The following is a 25,135-nucleotide window of genomic DNA, read 5'->3' as shown; positions in this document are numbered from 1 at the left end:
AATAGTTCATACATTGAACAGACAATTAAGGCTGGAGAAAGGGACAGAATAACCCTCCTCTGATAACTTTAGAGTACAGGGGGCTGAGGAAGGGCCATTTCAGACTTCAGGCATCTCAGTGCCCTGGGAGCCACAATAGTCCCTCCATGGCTGTGACAGGATCAGGCATCTCCAGCTCTCTGTTCCACTGTGTGGATGGTGCTGGGTCACTGCTCTCTTCAAGAAAGCAAAGTATGTTTGCATTTATTTTATTTCAAGTTGAAGAGGCCAAATATATTTTGCCAGAGCCAGAAGCACAAATCAAAGGTTTCCAAGCCCAGTGGGAGAGACACCTACTAATTATTACTCTTTAGGACATCATAAAGTTCCTATATTTCCTTATGAAAGTCATAGGTAAAGCATCATCTTACTTCACTTGCAAAGGAGGACATTTCAAGGCTGAGTGACCTTGACTAATGGCAAGACTTCTGTAGGGCTCACAAGCCTCATGCTCCTTGAACAAAACTAAATGTAGTCGACCTCATTTCTTCCCTTAAATCTGATTTAAGATTCAATAAATTGGATGCAAACTGTTCTTTTTCATTTATGTCTGAGTTAGAGTATGTATATGTATTAGTGCATATTCTCCTGTATTATATAATGTGTGTGTGTGTGTGTGTGTGTGTGTGTGTGTATAGGAACATGGGCATTGTGCTATCAAAGAACTTAATTTTTGAAATCATGAGGATAATTATTCCTTTTATGTGTTGTTTATTATTTTCTGTGTGTTTAGAAGTTGGCTTGAGAAATTCTAGATTTTGATGTCTAACATAAAACATATTTAACAAGGACTCTAAGGAACAAACAAATACCAATCAGTAGACAGCAAACAACCCTCTACTTACAGCCTGAGAATTCTGGGCTGCCGCTTATGTGAAAGCTGCCATTATTAATTTACCTCATAAGTCATTAAAGTTTCTCCATCCCAGTGGCAGCTTCCATTCTGCAAGATGCTCTGTAGCCACTTTCTGGTATTATTTCTCAATTCATGCCACCGTGGGAAATGCAAAAACAGCAGGAGTTTGACTGTGTCCTGGGAAAAGGTAACACTTTTTTTTTTACACTGAAAAGAATTCAAAAAAGTTATAAAGTTGAAACACCCTCTTCTCTTCTTGCAGAACATTATATGGGTGGTGGCTACGGGGTTCTCTTTAAATTAAAAACAAAAGAAATATGAAGGGAGAGGCATACTTGGCTAAATACTGCGCAATTGTTGGGCTCACCTGGAAGGTTTTGTTAGAAAAGGAAGAAAAAAAAGTGGAAACAAAGTGATACAATGATTACAGAATTTGAAAAGTTCCAGAGTTTTCCAAACCACCCAGGCAGAAGCTGGTTGGGGTCCAGCATCCCCAGTAACATGTGCAGCTCTGCTTTTACAGTCTATTGTTTTTGCAGGTATGTTTAGACTCCCTGGATTTTGAAAGTTTTAGGCAGTCCCCAGTTAGCCCTGTTCATGCAGGGAAGATTCTCAGTATGTAAGCTCTGTACCTGCCTGGGAGGCTGGACCCCGGGGCCCCAGTGCTGTTTGCATAAGGTGCTCAAGACTGAGACTTGGAAGCTCCTGTTTCTTCTCTCATTCTGACATGGCAGGTGTACTTTGTCTTGCCAGGGCCAAGTCTCTCGTATGTGTTCTCTGCTGTGAATGTATATCCTTGCTCTACACCACACATGAGCATTATGATCTTCTCTGATGAAAGAACTCAGTCTGGTTTAGATGTACAAAAAGCCCTGGGAGACAGGATTGAAGCAAACCAATGCCATCAACAATTGGCAATCCGGCAGATGTGACCATTCCTGCCACAAAATATGAGTTCATGTTTTGTTGTTGTCTGCAGAAGCAGCTGTTTGAATAAGAAATTAAAGTCTAACAAAGTATTAAATTATGTTCCTTGAATTTGTTTGTCCCTGGGATAGATTTCTTCTTATAGAAAACACACCATTAGATCTGTTAAGATTCTCTGATAGGGAAATCACCTATTCGTATTAACCGTTTACTTGTTTTTTTAAAGTATCAAATGCTGACAAAATGTGCTCATTGATTAATCATTCAGTTTATAAATTTTATCTATAAAACTTTTGTGAAGAAGACATACAAACTGTGAAGTGTGCCTTTCTATGAGTTGAGTCTAGAACAATAGTAGTAAATATGAATTTTCCTTAGAAGACTTCAGTCCCTTTGGTCCCAACACTTTGCCAGATAAGCAATTAAGACCAAGATTACACTTTATTATCAGAATATTCTCGGGAGCCTATCTGACTAAAAGTTATGATCAGAAGGTTATTCCTTTTTGCTACTCTGTGTGCAAAGACATAAAAAAGGATTATTACAAATGATAATATCAGGCACAAAAAAAGTGTTGAGAAGAACGGCATTTGTTATAGAGATTTTAATGAAGGGCCAAGTTTCCAAACATTTTTTATTAGTTTACAATTATTTTATATTAAGACTTCCCTTCTTTAGAGCAGTTTTAAGTTCCCAGAAAAATCGAGAAGGTATAGAGATTTCTCATATACTCCTATCCCCACACATGCACAGCCTCCTACATTTTCAACATCCCCCACCAGAGGGGCACACTTTTTACAACTGATGAGTCTACATTGACATTAATTGACATCGTAATCACCTGAAGTCCCTAGTTTACATTATGCTTCATCCTTGGCATCGTACATTCTATGGGTTTGGACAAACATATACTGACATGGTATCACGCAGAGTATTTTCACTGGCTTAAACATTGTCTGTGCTCCACCTATCCATCCCTTCTTTCTACCCCTATCCCTGAAACGTCTTTTTATTGTTTCCATAGTTTTGCCTTTTCCAGAATGTCAGAGAGTTGGAATCACACAACATGTTATTTTTGAGATTGGCTTCTTTCACTTAATAATATGCATTTAAATTTCCTTCATGTCTTTTCATAGCCTGATAGCTCATTTCTCTTTAGCACTGAATAATATTCCATTCTCTGGACACACCACAGTTTATCCATTCAACTACAGAACACCTTGGTTGTTTTCAAGCTTTGGCAATTATGAATAAAGTTGCTATAAACATCTGTATGCAGGTTTTTCTGTGGACACAAATTTTCAACTCCTTTGGGTAAAAACCAAGGAGTGTGATTGCCGGATCATATGGTAACAGCATGTTTCGTTTTTTTAAGAAAATGCCAAACTGTCTTCCGAAGTGGCCGTACCATTTTGCATTCCCACCAACAATAATGAGAGTTCCTGTGGCTCCACATTCCCACAACCATTTGGTGTCAGTGTTCCAGAATCTGGCCAGTCTCATAGGTGTGTAGTATTATCTCATTGTCATTTTAACTTACATTTCCCTGATGACATACAATGTGAAGTATCTTTTCATTTGCCTATTTGCCCTCTGTATATTTTCTTCATAAGGTGTCTGTTAAGTTCTTTCACCCATTTCTTAATTGTTTTTTTTCTTTTTGTTGAGTTTTAAGAGTTCTTTGTATATTTGGGGTAACAGTGCTTTATCACATGTCTCTTTTGCAAATATTTTCTCCTAATCTGTGGCTTGTCTTCTCATTCTCCTGCCATTGTCTTTCACAGAATAGAAGTTTTGAATTTTAATGAAGTCCAGCTTATCAATTATTTCTCTCAGAGATCTTGCCTTTGGTGTTGCATCTAAAAAATCATCACCACATCCAAAATCATCTAGGTTTTCTTCCTATCTTCTAGGCACTTTATAGTTTTGCATTTTACATACAGGTCTATGATCCATTTGGAGGTAATTTTTGTGAAGGGTGTAAGGTCTGTGTCTAGATTCATTTTTTTGAATATGTATGTCTAGTTGTTCAAGCACCATTTGTTGAAACCCCTCCTTATTTTTAACGACTGCGTGTTTGGGATTTTGGCAGATGTGGCATTTGGTAGGTCAGAAAGATGCCCCATATAGAAAAGCATTAAGCTCCAAGAGAAAAAGAACAGCAAATATAGAGCAGGAAGAAGAGGGAGAGGAAGGAGAAAACCAAACATGTCTGCCTTGGGCCCTAGGAAGATGTCTGGCTAACAGCATTTAAGCTTAAGGGAGAAGAAAATCATTCCAATTTTTCATTCCAATGAGATCTTAGTTCTAAATTAGAAGCTGGAATAGTTGAGTTAAATATTATGTTCGGAGAGAAGATTCACTTACTTTTGGTTTGGAAAGCCACTACTTCTCAGGGAAAGAAGAAAAATACAATTTCAATTCTCTCAAAAACCACAGACATTAGACTACTTGGAAAAAAATCATGTATGATACATACAGGCATTTAATATCTCTGTCTCTTACTGGCACTGGGTTTTTCCACTGTGAATACTATGTAACTCATGGTTTATTAATTGTGCCTATTAATCAAAATGTAAACTTCAGACGCCATAAATTAGCATTCTGCAAATATAAAATGCAGCATTGCCAGCATGATAAAAGCCCTCAAAAGCCTGACTACTGAAGTTTGGCATCTTTGGGGAGAATGATGTAAAAAAAGGAGACAGTAAGGTTAATTCTCACTTCCTTGGAACCCAGAGGTCTTTTGCATTGCTACTAAATCCATGTGTCAAAGAGAAAGCAATTTTAGAAAAAGGAACTCAACTTTACCTGGTATTTTCTACCGAAAAACTCCAAACATACAGATGGAAGTGGGATTGCTGATACAGCTGGGGATTTTCCTTCCCACTCCCTTTCCCAGGAACAGAGGTATTGTTTCCTTTCTGTTTTTTCCCTATGAAACTTCCTCACTTTGTGGAAGGACATGTGGCATAAAAGAACCCCAGAAGCCCACACTGAGCCTTAAAACATTTTTTGACCCAATTTTTTAGTTGTTTTTTTTCTTCCTAACTGAAGGAATCCGTTCCTGGAATATTTAGTGATCTCATATAAAAAGGTGACTATAAGTGAAGCCATCCAACAAGTTACTTTTTGTTTATTTAATATATTGTTGATTTATCTAATGTGTTATTCATTTACTTGCAATTCATGTATTATTCATTTTATTTACTAATTTCAAAGGAGATGGAATGTGGAAACCAAGGAATGAAAGCAGAACTTGTCGATTAAGTTATTGGGATGATTTCAGACATATTACCCCAGAGTCTTTATGAGTCACCCAGGGTGCTCCAGCTCTCAACAATAGATTATTGTAGTTTATTGGCTGATGGCCACAGTGTTACAATGGCATTCTACCAGGTCCATCTGTGTTTTAGAATATTACAAGCAACAATAACAATAATAATAACTACAATTGCTTGAGTTTTAAGAAGAGACTGCATTGAAAAGGGGATGTTGCACTAGCCAGTCCGTCAGAATAAATGGTAACCTGGCCTTTGATTCAATGAGCCTTTATAAGGTGACAAAGATTGGACCCATCTGTGCATAATCTTCCATGCTTTGGGCCAGGCCCTCTGTCTGCACTCAGAGGAAAGAGACACTGCATGCCTAGGTCAGTGGTACAAAAGAATCCTTTGTCTCTCTCTGTTCTATGAAGAATTTTTCTAAATACTTTTTTTGAAGCCAAACAGAGAATCAGTTTTAGTTTTTAAATCAAATTAACCCCTATTCCCCCCCGAACAGCCATAAATAGTAGTCTGGATGAGAGAGAAAAATGGCTCTCAACTCATAAATGTTTACATAGAAATTACAGAAGATAGTATATGTTCTGCTAAAATCAGAGACTCATGCTTCAAAAGCCTTAATACAGAATGTTGCTCTTCCACCGGGCTGACAATTATTACCAAGTGAATTGTATTCTCATGGCAGCCTGCGGGCCAGGGTCCTGCTGAGCATCTATCTGTCTATACTTCTTGCCATGCTGATTTTTGTTCCTCAGTCCACTCCAGTGTTCTTGGGGTCTGATATCTGGACAGTTAGAGAGAGGAGGTGTCACACCTGTGTTGGACTCAGACATGTACACAGTTACCAGCTTTTTATCACCAATGCCTTCTATGCAGATGTCCATCCTGCTTCCATTTAAATTTGTGAACATCTGTTACACAGGAGATGGGTTAGCTACCAAGCACTACTGTTAGATTTCTCGCCAGCAAGTCTCATCCCTTCATGTGGTTTCTGTTTTCTTCTTTAAACAGTTAATTATGTTTTATTCTTTCTTCTATAAAAGCTAAATTTAGCCAAGTTTTATACTAATTTAAAACATTTTCTGGAAATGACAAAGTGCTATTGTTAAAAAAGCAGGGGGGCCGAATTTTCAATGGTTATCACAAATGAATATAGGAGAAAAATGAACATGGCAGCTTGTGTCTTTAAGTCTTGGGTTTTATTTGATGTATGTGGACAAATAGCATTTGGGCTATAAATCAATTCACAGTCAGTACTCACATATGCATCCTGATCCACAAGGGAGCTTCTGGGAGGGGAGTCTCCTGGCTTCTCTGCTCCTCGTGTTAGTCTCTTCTTAGTGTGGACTTAAAGTAAACTCTGAATTTCATATGCCACTGGCTAGGGCTAAGGAGAGCTATGTGCTCTGTACAAACATTGGCAAACACACTGTAGCGCATACCAACTGCATCCACACATGTTGCTATTTTGGGGGGTACATATTATATTTGCTTTCTAAATTTAATTCAAAACATTAATATAAGAGAGGGAAATGATGGCTGTACTGGCTATGCTGTATCCCAGTGTTTCTCAGCTGGCAGTGACATTGACCAACAGGGCACATTTGGCAATGTCTCAGATATTTTTGTTTATTATCCCATGGATGAGGGGTGCTACTGATAAACAGAGGCTAGGGTTGCAACTATAAATACTACAACACACAGAACAGCTCTGCACAAAAAAAATCATTCAGCCTAAAATGTCAATAGTCTGAGGCTCAGAAATCCTGCTTTACCCAATTTCAAAGAAAAAAAATCTCAAGCTTTTTCACTCAGGGGCTAATTCAATTTTTATCATCATTAGCACCAATCACATTATTACTACCAAAACTAATATTGTTGAACCCAGAGTGCCCTTGAAAACATTCAAAGTCCTATTTAGCCATTATTTCATTTATCTTCTTCTACTTTCATAACATGTATGTTTGTGAAGATACTGTCTGTGTAACAAAGGCAAACTAAGAAACCAAGTGCTTAACTTAAAGCCATATAATGTTTGAATATCAGAGCAGGATTTAAACTCAAGTTGAAGTCCAGCCTGTCCAAGTTAGAAAGCACCAACAAAATGATTCCACAAAGGAAACTCATGGCAGTAGAAGGAGAGCCACGGCTGTGAGATCTGTTCCTTGGCTCTCATAATGTTCCTCAAGAGCACAACAATTAGAATCAGTTAACATATGAGTAACACATTATTTTCATTATAGAAATGTATTTGGGTTTACTCTCTAATCTTCTAGTAACTTTTTCACTGTTTTTAAAAATGTCATTGGTTTAAGAATTCATTAAATGTAGAGATCGTATTTTGAATCATCAAATGTCAAAGGCAGAATCAAAAGTGTGAAAGAGAAAGCCTGTAAAGGAGAGAGAGAAAATGAATAAAGGAAAGTCAGAATAAAAGGAAAGAGGGAAAAAATGAAAGTAAATGCCTGCCATTTCCATGTGGGCAGCTGAAGTCTTCAATTTGTGACGCCTCCATGGAACCTCTGTGTCATCTCTCCACTCCTCAGCCCAGCTCCCGCCCTGCCTTCATCTTTCTTATGTAGTCCTGACTTATACCCACACAGCCTCCTTCCCTGATCGTCAAAGTCTGTCACAGCTTTAATCCAATGAGCTCATCATGCCCTCCTCTGTCACTGACAGACCTGCAGGGCCATCAGCCACAAAGTTGGCCCTGCATCCTATATAGTGCTTCTCTGGCATGACTTCCATGGCCCCTACGGCCCAGTGTGTCAGCCCACTTGTATGTTCACATCTTGGCATCCTCTTATTAGACCCTCTAAGGCCGTGCTTTCCCACATGTAACAACACATAGCAGGCTGGCCCATATAAGGGTGGCAAGTTGGACATGACATAAAGGTAAGAGTCAAACTGAACTGAGACATTAAAATCCCTTTGGCTGTCCTGCCAGACACTTTTCTTCATCAAACACAAGTTAAATATCTAGGCACTGTCAATAGAAAGATGAACGTGACATGGCTTCTGCCTTCCATAAGCTCAAAGTCTAGTAGAAGGGACAAGCATCTTATCCTAACATCCCAAGAAAATAGAAACTGAATCAAAAATTTATAAGCTAAAACTTTACTGGGGTGGGGCAACTGGGTATGTATTACCAAGAAATTGAGAGACAAGAAAAAGAGAAAAAATGGAAGGAGAAAGAGCAAATTCAAAAGGCTATATTCAGATCTGGCCCAGAGCTTTTAAGAAAGCCAGCTAAGTATTTAGTCTCTTCGGATATCCAAAAGGCTGAATGAAACTGCTGTGTCTTGGAACAAAGGTGGACAACTTACTGCTGGATCCTCCCCAGCTACTGTTTCTCATTGATCAAAAATCTACCCAATAGGTATTAATCCTCCTTCACTTGCATGTTGTTACCTGACACCTCCAGGCAGATACTGGGGGAGCAGAGAATCCGTAAGTCTAGTCCTGGAAGTGCGCAGGTGTGGCCAACTTCCTTTCTCAGTTAACATCACACATTGGAATTCTTTGGTCTATGGTGGCTATAGCAGCAGCTATAGCTCTATGATAGTGGCCACTGCCAAGGCCACTCAGACCCAGAAGCAAGACAAGCTTTGTGGCACAGAGACAAGAAGGTTCAGAGTAGTGCATGAACTTAGTCCATTACACCAGTCAGTGCAGTGTGGTGTACTGCATGCCCAACCAAACCAAAGACTAAGACAATTCATAGGAACTTTTTATTCAAAACAGAACACAGGTCTTGACAATTTTCTACTTTCACCTCAGTTCACATTGAACATAATAAAACAATAATATTTGTTCCCTTTTTAATGATTCTAGCTTGCTTAAAGTCATTAAGCACACACACATCTAAACTTGGTGAAGGATCTCATCAAATGTCAGATACTGGGTTCATTGTTAGTGACTTAAAATGTTAGATTCAATAAAAATAAATATAAAAGCACCAAAGAATCACAGTTTAGCTCTGGATGTACTTTGACCTGGTTACATGGATATTTGAAAAAACTGATTCCTACCTAAAGGGTTCTTTGTAGCATGTCACAGGCATACATCTCACAGTGCTCATGCACAGAAAGCTCTGTAGAATGCAGATAGGCACATGAGTTGGAGAAGAGCTGTTTCATTCTAAACAATTTCACCACTTTTATGCTCCCATCCACTAACTGTCCAAGGTGAACAGTTATGTAGTGTGTGTGTGCCTCTGCAATCCCTGGTTAAAGCCAGCAGCTTGGCTTGAACACAAACTACAATACATCTGTAGTTGTCCCACATTTTCTTATACAAATTCTCACAGACTACTCAAAATACTTGTAATCATTATGCACATACACACATGTGTACCTATAAAAGAAAAAGGAGTAGAAACTGAGAACATGAAACAGAACCCAGATGCAATGAGAACACAGATGGGTTTGGTGAGTAGGAAAGAGTAACTCATTGGTCAGGGAAGCAGAGATGAGGGAAATTGGTGAGTAAATGGGAAAGGGTAGAAAATGCAGTCAGTAAAATAGGGTAACCTCGTCATGATTAGTTAACATGAAACAAGCAGCCTGGAATGAGCATTTTCTAGAATACATCATCTACTAGTGAGAGGCAGTTGGGGGAAATGGAACAGGAGTAAAATTTGGAGGGAGAGGGATTTAGGTTTAAATCCCGGTTCTGCTACTTGAGTTAGTAACCATCTGTGTGGATTTTATCTAAACTCTCCATGGCGTGACTTCTGCTTCTGTGCAGTGGGGAGATAATATCCTCCCCAATATTAGAGTCATGAGATGTGAATGGCACATTATATCACAGTTATAATATATAATGCAGTCTTCAGTAAATGTTAATTGTTTTAGATAGGTTTCCTAAAGGAGTATCTTGGATTGGCTATAAGTGGTGTGTGTGTAGGAAGTAGTTGTTGATAGGGGAGAACCTATAATATGTCAGTAGTATAATGGTTGGTTTGGAGAGGCCTGGGGTCATCTTCTCTACAGAAGCTCTATCAATACACCAAACTCAAAATGTCTAAAAAAATGTTTTATCTTCTTTTCCTCAAAATCACCTCTTCTCAAGTTTTTTTCACTCACTCATTCACTCACTCATTCACCCATTCATCCACATATATATTATTCATTAACCATTTTTATAATGTCTATGGTATACTAAGCATTCTATTTGGGAATAGATGAAAAGAATAAGACTCTATAAGTCCATCATCCTAAATAGAAATCTCATGGTTATCCTTGGCTCCTGGGCAGGTCTGTTGTTTCTTATGTCTGTTGGGCCCTTATCTCTTGTTTGTTCTCCTACTTCATGGGTTACCTTGTCCTGCTTCAATTCATCTTACACACATGGCCAAGTTGGTTTCTTAAAAGTTCAAACATGATCACACTTTTATTATGCTCCAGACTCTTCCGTGACTCTCCACTGCCTAAGGAATGAAGTACAAATTTCAATATGAATCCAATCTTTCTGTGCTGCCTTATCTCCCACAATCTTTTCCAAATGCTTTCTCTAGTCCAGAAATTGGAAATGTCTGGTATGTACCCAACTTCATCTTTCCCTCTTGCCAATTGAAGACATCAATAATTGATCACAGCACTCCCTGCTGTGCCCAGGCATGGCCTCAGAACCTTCCTCCAGCCAAAGCTAATCAATCAGAGATTTGGACTCCAGATGAACCTTATTTGGCCATCCGTCCTTCAGTCATCTTGTCAGAAAAAAAGAACCAGAATCTAAACTATTCAATTGCTGTTGTTGGTTGTTTAAAAAAAAAAAAAAGACATGTGGATGAGCCTTTTTTTTTTTTTTGCAATTTGCAAAATAATATTTTATTTTTTGTTGAAGTAGAGTTGATATAGGGGTTTCAGGTATACAACATTGTAATTTAACAATTACATACATTACAAAATGCTCACCATATGTGTAGTTACCATGCAAAGGTAGTATAATGTTTTTTACTGTATTCCCTATGCTGTGCTTTTCATCCCCATGACTTATGTATTTTACAATTGGAAGCTTGTACCTCTTTTATCTTTTCCACCTACTTCATCCATTCCCCTACCTCCTTCCTAGTGGCAAGCACCAGTTGGTTCTCTGTATGCAAAACAGTATTTTTTTTTTTGAGAGGGCAGCTCTCATATTTATTGATCAGATGGTTGTTAACAACAATAAAATTCTGTATAGGGGACTCAATGCTCAATGCACAATCATTAATCCACCCCAAGCCTAATTCTCGTCAGTCTCCAATCTTCTGAAGCATAATGAACAAGTTCTTACATGGAGAACAAATTCTTACATAGTGAATAAGTTCTTACATGGTGAACAGTACAAGGGCAGTCATCACAGAAACTTTCAGTTTTGATCACGCATTATGAACTGTAAACAATCAGGTCAAATATGAATATTCGTTTGATTTTTATACTTGATTTATATGTGGATCCCACATTTCTCCCTTTATTATTATTATTATTATTTTTTTAATAAAATGCTGAAGTGGCAGGTAGATGCAAGATAAAGGTAGAAAACATAGTTTAGTGTTGTAAGAGAGCAAATGTAGATGATCAGGTGTGTGCCTGTAGACTATGTGTTAATCCAAGCTAGACAAGGGCAATAAAACATCCACGGATGCAGAAGATTTCTCTCAAAACAGGGGTGGTGAGGTTCTAAGCCTCACCTCTGTTGATCCCCAATTTCTCACCTGATGGCCCCCCTGTGACTGTGCCTGTCTTAGGTTGTTCCTCCCTTGAGGAATCTTACCCGTCTCTGGCTAACCAGTCATCTTCTGGGGCCATACAGGGAAATGTAAAGTTGGTAAGTGAGAGAGAAGCAATATTGTTTGAAAAGGTTAACTTTTTACTTCTTTGCAGATTTATGTCCTGTGGCTTCCAAGCCCAGCATTTGTCTTGAGGTATCTTTACCACTTGGAGGAATTATGATACTTGGTAAATTCGATATGAGGCACGAATTCTATTTAAGGGTTGTAATTAGGAAGGAAGAAGAAAAGCTATAGGAGTAGCAGACGGAAGAAAACATGGGAAGATTATTTCTTTGACATATCTTCTTGTAGAGTAACTTAAGCATGTATAGGTTTTAAACTACTAATTAAATTGCACACACACATTAACATAATAGGAATACAGTTACATAACCAAAGCAGATCTATAATTACCAGCCATCTCCAGTGAAGCCAAGAAAACCAGTTAGGCACCCTAGGCATTTGTGAAAATTTGTCTATGATATGATGGATATTGTCCAACTGTACTTGAACAGTCTGAGAGAAATCAGACAAATTAAAACAACCCATTCCTGGGAACTGTTCACATCCCATATGTTCTTTTAACAGTAGATAGTCTGTAGTTGTAAGATTTTGGAGCGCTACAACTTGCACTTCTCCTAATTCTTGGTTGAGTTCCGACAGTATAGATCCAGTCAAATTTGTTGTTTTACTGTATGCACAGGCCAGCTTAGTTATCGCCTTCTTCATACCAATGGCAAGTCCAGGAACCAGTAGGATGAATGCAGCTACAACTGCAGCATCACCTGGATCTTTGTTGAGGTTTTCTGATGATCATCTTCTAGTATGACTCTTCCAGAGAGTGCTGATATTAGAAGTTCTTCTTCATAACATATCTTAGTTGATTTTCTGGGTAGCCAAATTAGGCTTTGATCCTCTGTATAAACACAAACAGACCCTTTGCCCACACTTTGATATGCCCTTTATACCATTGTGTAGAACTCATTGGAGGTCACCACACAGGAACTGCTTTTTTTTTTTTTTAAGAGAAAGGAATATTATCAGAAAAGTGTACCTCCATAGCTGATCATCTGACACCCTTTGAGTGATCAAAATTAAGGATATTTAAAGCATGCATTAATCATTGATTTACAGTTAGTCTTATCCTATCAGGGAGTAATCCCCCTTTTCTTTCTTTCTTGTTTTTTTTTTGTTGTTGTTGTTATCTTTAATCTACACTTACATGAAGAATATTATGTTTACTAGGCTCTCCCCTATACCAGGCCCCCCCTATAAACCCCTTTACAGTCACTGTCCATCAGCATAGCAAAATGTTGTAGAATCACTACTTGTCTTCTCTGTGTTGTACAGCCCTCCCCTTTCTCCCACCCCCCCATGCATGCTAATCTTAATAACCCCCTTCTTCTTCCCTCCCCCTTATCCCTCCCTACCCACCCATCCTCCCCAGTCCATTTCCCTTTGGTACCTGTTAGTCCATTCTTGGGTTCTGTGATTCTGCTGCTGTTTTGATGAACCTGTTTTTAAATGTAAAAAATCTCTAGCACACAAAAAGGTTACCTTCCAGACACTTAGAAAAATAATAATATTATTGGAGAAATTTTAAAAGAGTGAATCACCTCTAGGCACAGGTGTGTAAGGACGACTACCACAAAGCATTTCAAAATCCTTTCATACACTGACCAGGATGCTGGAAGAATCACATAGAAAAACTCAGAGATAAATTAGACAATCCTTTTACTAGACTGAAAAACCCATGTGATTCCAACCAAAAGGGCAAGTGGATGACAGAGATGGGGCCTCTCTTAGTGGTTCCTGGCCAGCTTTATTCAGTGCCACAAAGATTGCTGGGACACTCTTAGGACAGTGGCCATGAGTTGCCTGGAAGATTCAGCCATGAAATTTCTTGGGGGAAAAACTGTCATTTTTTTCCTAAAAATCAATAAAGAAATCTGTATCACCTAGAACTGAGTAATTACCTCTATGTATGGGGCACACTTATCCTTAAAGAACAAAGAATTAAGTCTTATGCTTCTTTTGTGTCTGCTACAGTGATTAATACGTAAAAGGGGATATATGAGTACTTAAATATTAGAAAAGTTTCAAAATTTTCCAAAATGACAACAGTTTAAAGAATACTTAGGTAACACCATTCAGAGCTCTACAGAGCCCGTTGTAAAAAGCTTCCTACATGACATTCAAGTGCATGTGCATGCATGCATGTGTGTGTGTGTGTGTGTGTGTGTGTATGTGTGTGTGTTGGTGAAGGGGTGACTTGGCAAAGATTATTAAAGTCAGGCTTCCAGGTGGTTCTTAGCTTAATCTCTTGAAGAACCAATTTAGTGTTCACTTGTTTTTCTCAGATGAATGATGTTGAGCATCTCAAGAATTATTTCCTCATTGGTATTTTATCAAAACCAGCACATCTTTCCATTGATGGTCATGTTACTCGGCTAAAATGTCTTTCTATTGAGGGATTGATCTGAGCACCTTAGGAAACATGAAGCTCCGGGATAAGCTCTATAAGAAGCCAAAAATTTGAGAATCTGCCTTAAAGAACAGAGATCAACTCCCTGAATGCTCTTTTGTTGTCCTTCATCCCCCGCCCCAGCAAAAATAATATTTTTGTCAGTCACTCTATTTCTGTGAGTTCAAATTATCAAACTTATGTTATTTCCAAGTAAACCACTGAATTCCACTTTGAGATTTTCCCTGAGATGGCCACCCTGTAGTGTTGCTATAAGAACACTATGTGATCAAACCCCTAAATAAATATATTACTGTGAAGTCAGGCAGCTTGTTGAGAGCCCTAATTTATATATCTGATCTTTCCAAATAAGGACCACCTTTAATAACTCATATTACTAAGTTTGAGAGGAAATCTGCTTCTCACCTACTTTTTTATTGGCAAATTGCTTCAGACTGATGCACAGAATTAGGATTAAGGGGACACTTCTAGATGTTTCTTCACAGATTCAAGGATTCAAGGCAGAGAATGGAGAATTCTAGAAGGAATTTGTCTGCAATGTGAAAGCCCAAAGAGATCTAGAGAAATAAACTTGAAAGGCTGCAGGGGCCTGTCTGGGCCCCAGAACCCATCAGTGCATTCTGGTGAGACTATCTCTTCTAATGGGCTTGGCAACTAGTGTGCGCAGCAACCAAAGCCATAGGCTAAAAAAAAAAAAACACTCTACTGTTTTGGTCTGTATGTCAGATTCATTTCTCCCAAGAAGGATGTAGTTTTGGCTGGAAAAATGTAAATGCTTTTAATTAGCCTTCTAGTTGTAACTTGACCCTTTCAGAGATGGGTGCCAGAGAGAAAAACTATGGCAATGCACAAAATTATTTTATTTAAAACTTTTATTGATAGTGTGGTCCTTCAGCATTCAGTCAAGTTAAAAAATTAGACATAAATCAAGAACTTTAGATTCCACAGTAGTGTCATCCATTGGCAACTTCTGCAATGATGGGAATGTTCTGTAACTCTGCACCATCCAATATGGCAGCCACACATGGCTACTGAGCACTAGAAATTCAACTATTGCAACTGAGGGACTTTATGTAAGTGATTAAATTAGTTTAGTTGAAATTTCTACATGAGACTAGTGGCTATTTATGGATAGTTTGAAGTAGTAAAGGGTTCTCAAACTTGGCTACTTTTTGGAATGACCTGGGGAGTTTTTTAAAAATAACAATCAATAGCTAGGTCCCACACCTAAGGTTTGTGATTTCATTTGGTATGGAAGTAGCCTGGCACTAGGATTTTGTAAAACTCTCTAAGTAATCATAATGTACAGTAAAATTTGAGAATCACTGTTCTAGAAGAGACATTACCAGAGCTAGCTAGTGAATCCACTCATTAACTATGAATAGATTCAAACCCTAAAGATCACTAATGCAATATACAGTTTGTGTTGCCAAAGCAAGCTCCTCTCAGAAAACTTGTTCCAGGTCCCTGCTATGTGGCAGGCACTATGTTTAATCTATTCTACCACCCTTAACATGGTCTAAAATGTCCATGGCACGGTGCAACACTCTTACAAACTGCCTTCAGTGTCAAAGACAAATGGCAGAGGCAAGAGAACCTTGCTGAATTCAGAGTCCAAACAAACAAGTACGTCATCTAGAGTCAGTGGAAAAGCCTCAGGAGAAATGAGTCGCCCCTATCTACCCAAGGCCCAGAAGAAAGGAGAGACCATCTTTGGCACAGGGCCTTTGCATCCCAAACAAAGCATCATCTCTGGAAAACTAATTGCCTCACGGGCAAGAGTCACCAAGTAGGAAACTGATTAACAAATGAGTGGCAGCTTTCCCTACGCTTGTGTGCCCAAATAACACACACACGGCATTCTATGTTACGTGGTCATAGTAAGGAAGTAAAGAAAGCTGAAGCCCAGCCGGTTGTCATTAATCCTTTAGTGGTGCTTCCCAAGACTGAGTTCTTTTCCTGTGTCTGCATCCTATAAACTCTATTCTTTAATGTGCTCGCTGTCTTCATGAATTTTCTCCCTGTTCTTATAAAGTAGGAGTCAAGCCTTCTGAAATGCTTAAATCCACCCATTTTTGTCCTCTCCTAGTTGATTGACTCATTGTGCAGGTAACTGATTCTTCAGCAGTAAACCCCTCATTCTAGCAGCTGACCCTTCAACAGCACTTTAGCCAAAGGAAATGCCCCAGGACCCCTGGGGAAGAGATGGAGTGAAAGAAATACTCTAGTGCTACTGAACCACCCTTTACAGGCAATGTCTGCATCTCTCCCCATCCTTCTGTTTTCCTTTGAGTAGCTTTGATTTTCTGCATAGGTGCTGATGTCTTCACAGAACATCTGTTTTATCTGTCTGGCCAATAGAAAAGCTGAATGCTCTGTACAAAGAATGATAAACAACTACCTGATTTTTCCTATGCTTAGGAAAGAGATCCTCCATTAAATCTTCACTTCTTATTGCATTATATTAAATCCCACTTGGAGAGACTGTGTCACATACCTTAACCTGATATGTTCAAAACATTGGTTAAACAGCCTGCTTTAAAGAAACCCCAAAGGGCTTTAGAAAAACCCAAGCTTGTGTTTGCTGTAGATCAAAATGCTGACAGATTTAATCAATCAAGAATAACTATGTGCTGTCTTTTCATATTGGGCACATGAAACATTTGCCTTTTTAAAAATATATACCTTTTATTATTACAGGAATACATGTGCCCTTTATTTAAACTAAAACACTCAAGCCAAAAGTTAATCAAAATTACTCCATACATCACTTTCTAGAGATAACTTCTGTTAACAATTGTAAACATGTTCTGCCCTTATTTTTGCTTTTAATGACCATGTAAAAGGGAGGTTAAATCGCAGAGATGCACAGCTTTTCCATAGCAAATGAGACACATCAGGAAAGCCTACTACAGTGCTGGCATTTGGAGAACAGACATGACTCTATGTCCTTCTGCTATGGTAAACCTCATCCCCACCCACTTCATGCACCTATCCTACAATGAATCAGCAAATATTTCTTGAACACCCTTCTGAGCTGTGCTGTACTAACACTAAAATATTACAGCTGCTTTCAGTCTCTAAGGAACTTTCCATTTAGTTGGCTAAATTTGCTTTTCTGGGGCTGCCATTAACAAAGTAATGTTAGTGTGTCTTAGAACAACAAATACTTATTGTCTTACAGTTCTAAAGGAGAGAAATCCAAAATCAAGGTATCAGGTGGGCCATGCTCCCTCTGAAACCCGCAGGGGCTTCCCTGCCTCCTTCTAACTTCTAACGGTTGCCAGCAATCCTTGGAGTCCCTTGGCTTAGTGCTGCGTCACTCCAGGCTCTGCCTCTGACCCCGGTGGCATTCTCACTGCGTCTGAGTCATCCCATGGCATTTTCCTTTTCTTGTAAGGATAGTCGTATTGGATTAGGTCCACACTAATGACCTCATATTAACTTCATTATAACTGATAATGCCTTTATCTCCAAATAAGGTACATTCATAGATACCAGGAGTTAGGTCTTCAACATATTTTTGGGGGGACACAGTTCAACCCGTAACATTGGGGAAGCAAAAAACTTACATGATCCTGTTAGAGAACAATAAAATATCGGTGCAATTAATTTTTTAGATATATGACCCAAACTACATATGACCCAGTACTATGATAGTTCACAGAATTGTTCCAGAAAGTTGAGATCATCTGGAAGAGTCTGTGGATGTCATTGCACTTGGATGGATCTTGGTAGGAAAGGTGGGTGGGGGAAGAAGTGGATGTTCCAGGAAAAGGAACAAAACTGAGACTCTTTACCATATTAAACAAGGTACTTCTCCCTCTGGCTCCTGCCCTCCTCCAGGTTCTCATGTCCCAAGAGACTTGTTTGGTGATGCTAAACCACACAGGTGTCCCCAGTCACCTTCTTCTTTCACACCGCCACACCTGTGCATGTGTTGCTTGTTCTAGCTAGAATGTCTCCTCTTCAGTTCCTATCACTGCCACTTCTACCACCACCACCAATTCCCTATTCATTCTTCCATAAGCCCAACTTTGGCATCGGAATTCCAGGAAACCTGCCCACCCCTGCAAGAGAATTAGTCACCACCTGCCTTGTGGACACGGACTGTTACTCTGGTGTGCCTGAAGGACAGGAATGTGCCCTGCTCCTCTCTATATTTCCAACACATAGCACAGAGCTCAGCACCATAAGTGGCCCCCAAATGTTCACTGAAATTTAGTTAAACTGAATTAGTTTTGGAAAGGAAAGGAAGCAATGAGTCTAGTTAGGGCCCAGAAAAGGTTTGGGATCTACAGATAGACTGATGATTTTGAGCTGTTGTGAAAAGAAATGAGTCATCATAGGGGAAAGGGCAAACACCTTGTGGGTGGTCACCATATGGGTGAAGGTCGTTCCTGTGAAATAGCCTGACATGTTAGGAAAACAAAAAAGAGTCAATATAACAAGAGCATTAGATTCAAGAAGAGGCAGGAAGGCAACATGGACAGAGGCCCCAGAGAGTGGGGGCCTATCAAAAGATTTCACGCAGGGAAATACATTCAGATTTTAATCTGAGAGACATGGTTCAGCAGCAGCAGGGAAGATGGAAAGGTGGGGTCAAATCCAGATACAGGAAATATTCTAAGTAAAGTCTAGGGATGACATGGGCAGGAGAAAGAAACATTGGCAGTAGGAAGGAAGTAAAGGGCATGCTACCAATGATGAGGAAGAGCTTATTACCTCTTTGACAGTTTTGCGATGTTGGGAAAGAAAGATTTCTCCCTTGGGTGACTGGTGACAGAATTGCTGCCCATAGAAATGGGAAATATAGAAACATAGTAGGTATGGAGGTTGGCCACAAGTTCAGTTTTATATATGAGTACTTTGAATTCCCATGGGACATCTAGGTTTGGTAAAGTTAACAACTAAGTTGTCGGGGTTGGGTTTGTTTGGGGGTATTTTTAGTAACAACTATAATTAGAATTTTGTTTGAGATCAAGTTCTGACTTTATAGAATATGCCACAGGTTTTCATGACATCACAACTTAAAAATGTACATAACTGACACCCAGCATGAGCCGGACTCAGCTCATCATCTCTCAGTTTCTTCACAAGTCAGTGGTGAACTGGAAAGAAATGGAAACCACAGAAATAACGGACAGTGACAGCTCACCTCCTAAAGAACACAATTTAAATATAGACATTTCATCTTCACCATTGCACAAGATGAAAGTGTATCAACAGCCCCTGGGTGCTTGATAATCTTTACTTTTCTGAGCACACTGAGCTGTCCAGCCACCTGTCCTAACGGCCAAGGGTAAGCAGCCTCATAGAGGGTGAATCAAGAACCCCCCTCCACCATGCTGGGAGAAAGCTGACCTTTAGGGTCTGACGCATAAGCAGGACATTGATACCAACCACTTGTGATTTTCTGGACCTCCGTATCCTTCAAATTATGGCCCTGTCAATTCCTAAGTGTGTTACCATAAACAAATGCTTATCTTCCCTGGGATTCGTTATCTTCCTCTATAAAATGGAATGATCATGGAACCTACACCTTAGGGTTATGGTGAAGAGTTAGGACAGTAATACATGTGAAGTATTTAGAATAGTGTCTGGCTTGGAATAAACATTCAATCAATGGTAGATACACACTTACTCAGTAAAAAAGATTTTGATGTTTTCCATCTGTTTATGCCAGAAGATTCCAAGCAAGCTGGGGAGAAAATACCATGTAGTTTTCCAGTATCCAGTATCTCTGGATGCCTCTGATACCATCCTACTCAGGACAATGAGGGACAGATGAGAAAACAAGGGTCTCCTCTAGGCTAACTACTGGGGGAGTCTAGCAGGCAATTGTTATGACCCTCTTTTTAAGTCACCTGGAAAAGATGGTTTGCAGTTCTCCAAATTCCTCCATGCTCCTTCAGCAGACCATGTGTCCAGCTCACTGTCTTCTCTTTCCAGAATGCCCTCCGTTACCTTACCTTGTCAGTTCCTGTTTGGAACATCAGTATGAGAGTAGTTAGGGTCTGCAAAGTGATATGCCTCTTACTAAGTATCTGACCTTGGGCAAATTACTTAATCTCTCCAAGCCTTGATTCTTTATCTTTAATATGGGGATAATAAGTATGTACCTCAAAAGACTATTGACATAATTGCACAAAAGCACATATGCTAGGTACCTAGCCCAGGGTCATCACATCGTATGGGGTTCTTTAGTTGGAGAAACACCACTGCCCAAAACCTTCCCTACCCACCCAGGAGAGGTGAAACACAACTGCTCTCTCTTCCCTTCTAACCAATGTGTGCCTTGCTGAAGGCACGCGAGCAGCAGCCCAGAGCCCCTCACTTACAGCCCAGAGCCCCTCACTTACAGGTCTGTCTCCTTTAAAAGCAGCAACTGGTCCTGGTGCCTGTTGGAACATGCGAGATCCAGCAGAGGACTTGGTACACAGTGGGCATTCATCACATGCCTGTTGAACAGATGAATGAATCTAAAAGGTAAAAAGTAGTCATGGAAAATTAATTAAGACAATCTTATTCTGCCACTGGTTTTTCAAAAGCATGTGGTCATGTTGAACCTGTCACATTTTAGAAAATCTGTTCATATCAAGAGAGTGAATAAGAATGGTCACATTTGTACACTCATATTCACTGTAGCATTAATCACAGTAGGCAAAAGGTGGAAGCAACCCAAGTGTCCATCAGCAGGTAAATGGATAAACTAGATGTGTTCTAGCCTTACAATAAGATATTATTCAGCCTTAAAAGAGAAATAAAGTCTGACACATGCCACAACACATGCGAACTTTAAAGACATGCTAAATGAAATAAACCAGTCACAAAGGACAAAGTCACAAAGGACAAACATTATTTGAGTCACTATATGATGTTCCTAGGATAGTCAAATTCATAAAGAACTTAGAATGTGGTTGCCAAGGGCTGGGAGTGTGGAGGAATGGGGGCTAGTGCTTAATGGGTACAGAGTATCTATGTTTTCTGGAGGTGATTGGTGGTGATAGCTGCCCATCAAGGTAAATGTACTTAATCCCACAGAACTACACACTGTAAAATGGTTAAAATTGTTAAGTTTGATGTTATTGTCTATTTCATTACAATGAAAAATAGGGGGGAGAGTGTTTAAATAGCTGATATTTATACAGAAGGTCTTTTTAATGAATGTGCAACTTGTCCATGTGGATACATATATAACTGCTCCAACCCACCCCCCAACATTGCAGGGAGATTAAGGACAGCATCAGACCCCGGGTCTTTAATTCTAGTCCTTAGGTGAGGAACTGGACAGCCCCTTCACTCTGCTAAGAGCTAAGACCTTCTGTAGAGAGTCATACCTAAAGATGTTTTCCCATGTTCCCAGGAGTGTAATTATGTACAACTTAGAGAAGAGGAACAGAGGGGGAAATATGTTCATGTGGGTTTTTACAGACCATTCAGTTTAGTCTGAAATTGGTACATTTTTCTGTGTGTTTCTGGTTGAAAGTTGTCCTCCAGTCGATGGCACCAGGAGCCTCGAGTGCTTTTATTCTTGCCTCATCTATTTGGGCAGAAACTGGGGACCGTCACTGTCCATAATGACTTGGCCACAATTCCTATCAGGAAGTGGGCAGCCTGAGGTCTTGGGGAAGGCTTTGGTTGTGGAGTAAGAGAACACCAAAAGTTACAGACATTTATAAAAGAGGTTGGGGGTGAGATCATAAAATATGCCAAGATGCTAAGATATATCCTTGGAAGAAAATAGCTGAAAATGACAATTGATAGAACAGTGTGAAGGCAAGCTTATTAATATCAAGGGCCCTTTGTCTCTGACAATAGTCACTTTGCTTTGTCCTCACATCAAACATGGAGCATGAATTCATTCAGGTTTCTCCATCTACCGTCGAAGGTCAGCTTTCCAAAGAAGAGATTTTTGCTGTTTTGTTCACTGCTCTCATTCAGGTTCGTAAAACAATGCCAGGATCACCAGTTCATAACAGTGCATTGAGTGAACAAATGCTTCAATCTAGTTCTCAAGTGTGTTTCAAAAATATAACTTTACACTTTGATGCACATCTAAAAAGTTACATCTGCCATTGGTCTTTCCTAAAGGTCTACAGCGCTTGTTTAGGACAAGAATCTGAGTCTAATAATACTCACTTATCAAGCATCAGTTTCAAAACTACCTGCCACTTCCTGGGTCTAATTTTGTTTCAGTTCTATAAGGAGACCACCCAATTGAAGAAGGAAGTATTTGTATCTCCATGCTAAATTGGTAAATCATTTTTTTTTCCCGGAAGTCAGGCTCTGCTGGGCACATGCCAGATGTGTGATAAAGAGCAAGTCACGAAGGAGCAAGGACAGCCCAGCAGACTCATTAAAGCAAAGGATGTACCAGTGGTGCCTGGTGAAACCCCACATAGTGGGGGCTTCCATGAAAACTTGGCAAAATAGTGTAGTAGGTCAGAGGTCAAGAAGTCCAAAAATATTAGTAGGTCCCTTATCTGGTCTCCGACGAAAGAGCACAGGTGTCAAATGCAGTCATACATGACATTTGTTGTCTGGGTTCTCAATGGTCACTACATCAGAGGTTCCTTTCTATGGTCATCACTTTTCAAAGTCTGTACTTACAAGTTCATGCCAAGGGTTAGGTTTTGGTGTCAAGAGTGGGCTGTTTAGGAGACTGGTTAAAAGCATGCACTGTGCAACCAAGCTATCTTAAGATCAAATTCCAGCTCTGCTAGCTGTGTGACTTTAGGCAAATTAATCAGCAGTTCCATGCCTCAGTTTCCTCAAATATAAAATATGGATGATAATTATGATACCTACCTCACAGCAAAGATGTGAAAGGAATTGATACATGTTTATATCAGTAAATAAATATAGTATCTGGCATATACTAAGCATTATGGTATATCTCAAATTATACTATATTGCAATTTTATGCATATATTTCATATAAATTTTTTAATTTGTGAAAGATTTACAGTCCAGCCCTCATGAAAAATGTCATGATATTTCTTTCCAACAAAGAATAAAATCAAAACATGCATTAGAGGGGGGCCATCAGGTGAGAAATTGGGGATCAACAGAGGTGAGGCTTAGAACCTCACCCCCCCTTGTTTTGAGAGAAATCTTCTGCATCCGTGGATGTTTTGTTGCCCTTGTCTAGCTTGGATTAATACTTAGTCTATAGGCACACACCTGATCATCTACATTTGCCCTCTTACAGCACTAAACTATGTTTTCTACCTTTATCTTGCACCTACCTACCACTTCAGCATTTTATTAAAAATAATAATAATAATAATAATAAGGTAGAAATGTGGGATTCACATATAAATCAAGTATAAAAATCAAACGAATAATCATATTTGACCTGATTGTTTATAGTTCATAATGCGTGATCAAAACCGAAAGTTTCTGTGATGACTGCCCTTGCACTGTTCACCATGTAAGAACTTATTCACTATGTAAGAATTTGTTCACCATGTAAGAACTTGTTCATTATGCTTCAGAAGATTGGAGACTGTTGAGAATTAGGCTTGGGGTTGATTAATGATTGTGCATTGAGTCCCCTATACAGAATTTTATTGTTAACAACCATTTGATCAATAAATATGAGAGATGCCCTCTAAAAAAAAAAAATCCATTAGAGAGCACAACATATAAAATAAGCTAATTTTTTAATTACTCTGATAATCATAGATCCTGCCACGTACCCCTCACAGCTGGGGATAACCGCTTCACTGAGTGCAAATGTTAATGGCAATGCTGGTGATCAACTGGATTTCTTTCAGCTCGTAGACCAGAGGACAGTTGTCATAAAGCTAGGCTAAGAAATCTCCCCAGGAGGTTTTCAGGGTGAGAGGTGTCACCATCCCACTGGGTTTCGCATCTCATGAACACCCTCAAAGGGAAAACTCAGATTATTGCACAGTGATTCTCTGATCAACCTGACCTTAACATAGCACCGTAACTTGGGTAAAAGCCAAGGGTTTTATAACCATCTCTTAGACTTCTGTTTATGCATCTGGGGTGCAGTTGAGCCATCTTACAAATTGATTCCAAGTTCCAGAGGTGATAATTGGCTTGCCTTTTGTACCCACCAAGATCCACATTCATTTCAGCACTTACATGGCGGCTAACCATTCCAGGCTTACTCTTTCATTTTTCTCTGTGTCTGCACACCTTTCCATCTATCGTCTTTGAGATCTTTCTGCCAAAAAAAAAAGAGGTAACTATCAAGGGATACCATCATTTCATTACATTTCTCACCCAGTGCAGGCATCCTTGATTTGATTTAAAATTACAACTCTGTCCAACATCTTCTACTGCCTAAGAATCAAACACACATACAGCCAGAATTAGAATGTAGAATTCTAATGCAGAATTCTAATTCTCCCCCAGGCCAGCATGCAATGCAGCTGTATCCTACAGCCATCACTCACCATTCTGTGATGCCCTCTGCACTTCCCTTCTTCCTTTGCTTATGTCTTGGGAACTACATGAAATTCTCTTCCCAAACCCTACACTCCTCCAGAGACAATCTTCCCACCACCTCCTCCTCAGAGCTTCCCCAGCCCTTCCAGATGGCACTCATTTCTCCCCTTGTCTGTGCTCCCATAACATGGTTTATAGCTACATTAGCACATTCACTGCATACTACAGCAGACTGGCAGTATTTGGTGACCAATCTACCACCCCACTAAGCTGTGCCTTTGTTGAGAGCTGGGGGCCATGCTTTCATGAGCTCTTACTCCCCAAGAACGACCCGGATAGGTCTTTATGCAGGGAGGTGTTTG

The 25,135-nt window shown here is 39.5% G+C and overlaps 1 protein-coding gene and 1 long non-coding RNA gene across 7 annotated transcripts in view; one reads left to right on the top strand and one right to left on the bottom strand.

The window, feature by feature from the left end:
• Positions 1–25,135, top strand: part of RUNX1 (RUNX family transcription factor 1) — a 244,093-nt gene that overhangs the window by 96,898 nt on the left and 122,060 nt on the right. The window lies entirely within an intron of this gene.
• Positions 24,022–25,135, bottom strand: part of LOC130684221 (uncharacterized) — a 32,630-nt gene continuing 31,516 nt past the window's right edge. The window contains exon 3 of the long non-coding RNA XR_008998410.1: positions 24,022–24,549. This is a non-coding gene — a long non-coding RNA (uncharacterized LOC130684221). The remainder of the gene's footprint in view (positions 24,550–25,135) is intronic.

The sequence above is a fragment of the Manis pentadactyla genome, chromosome 1, assembly GCF_030020395.1.
Source record: "Manis pentadactyla isolate mManPen7 chromosome 1, mManPen7.hap1, whole genome shotgun sequence".
Taxonomy (NCBI): Eukaryota; Metazoa; Chordata; class Mammalia; order Pholidota; family Manidae; genus Manis; species Manis pentadactyla.
The sequence above is the reverse complement of the archived record's forward strand: the minus strand, read 5'-3'. Positions and strand labels throughout refer to the sequence as shown.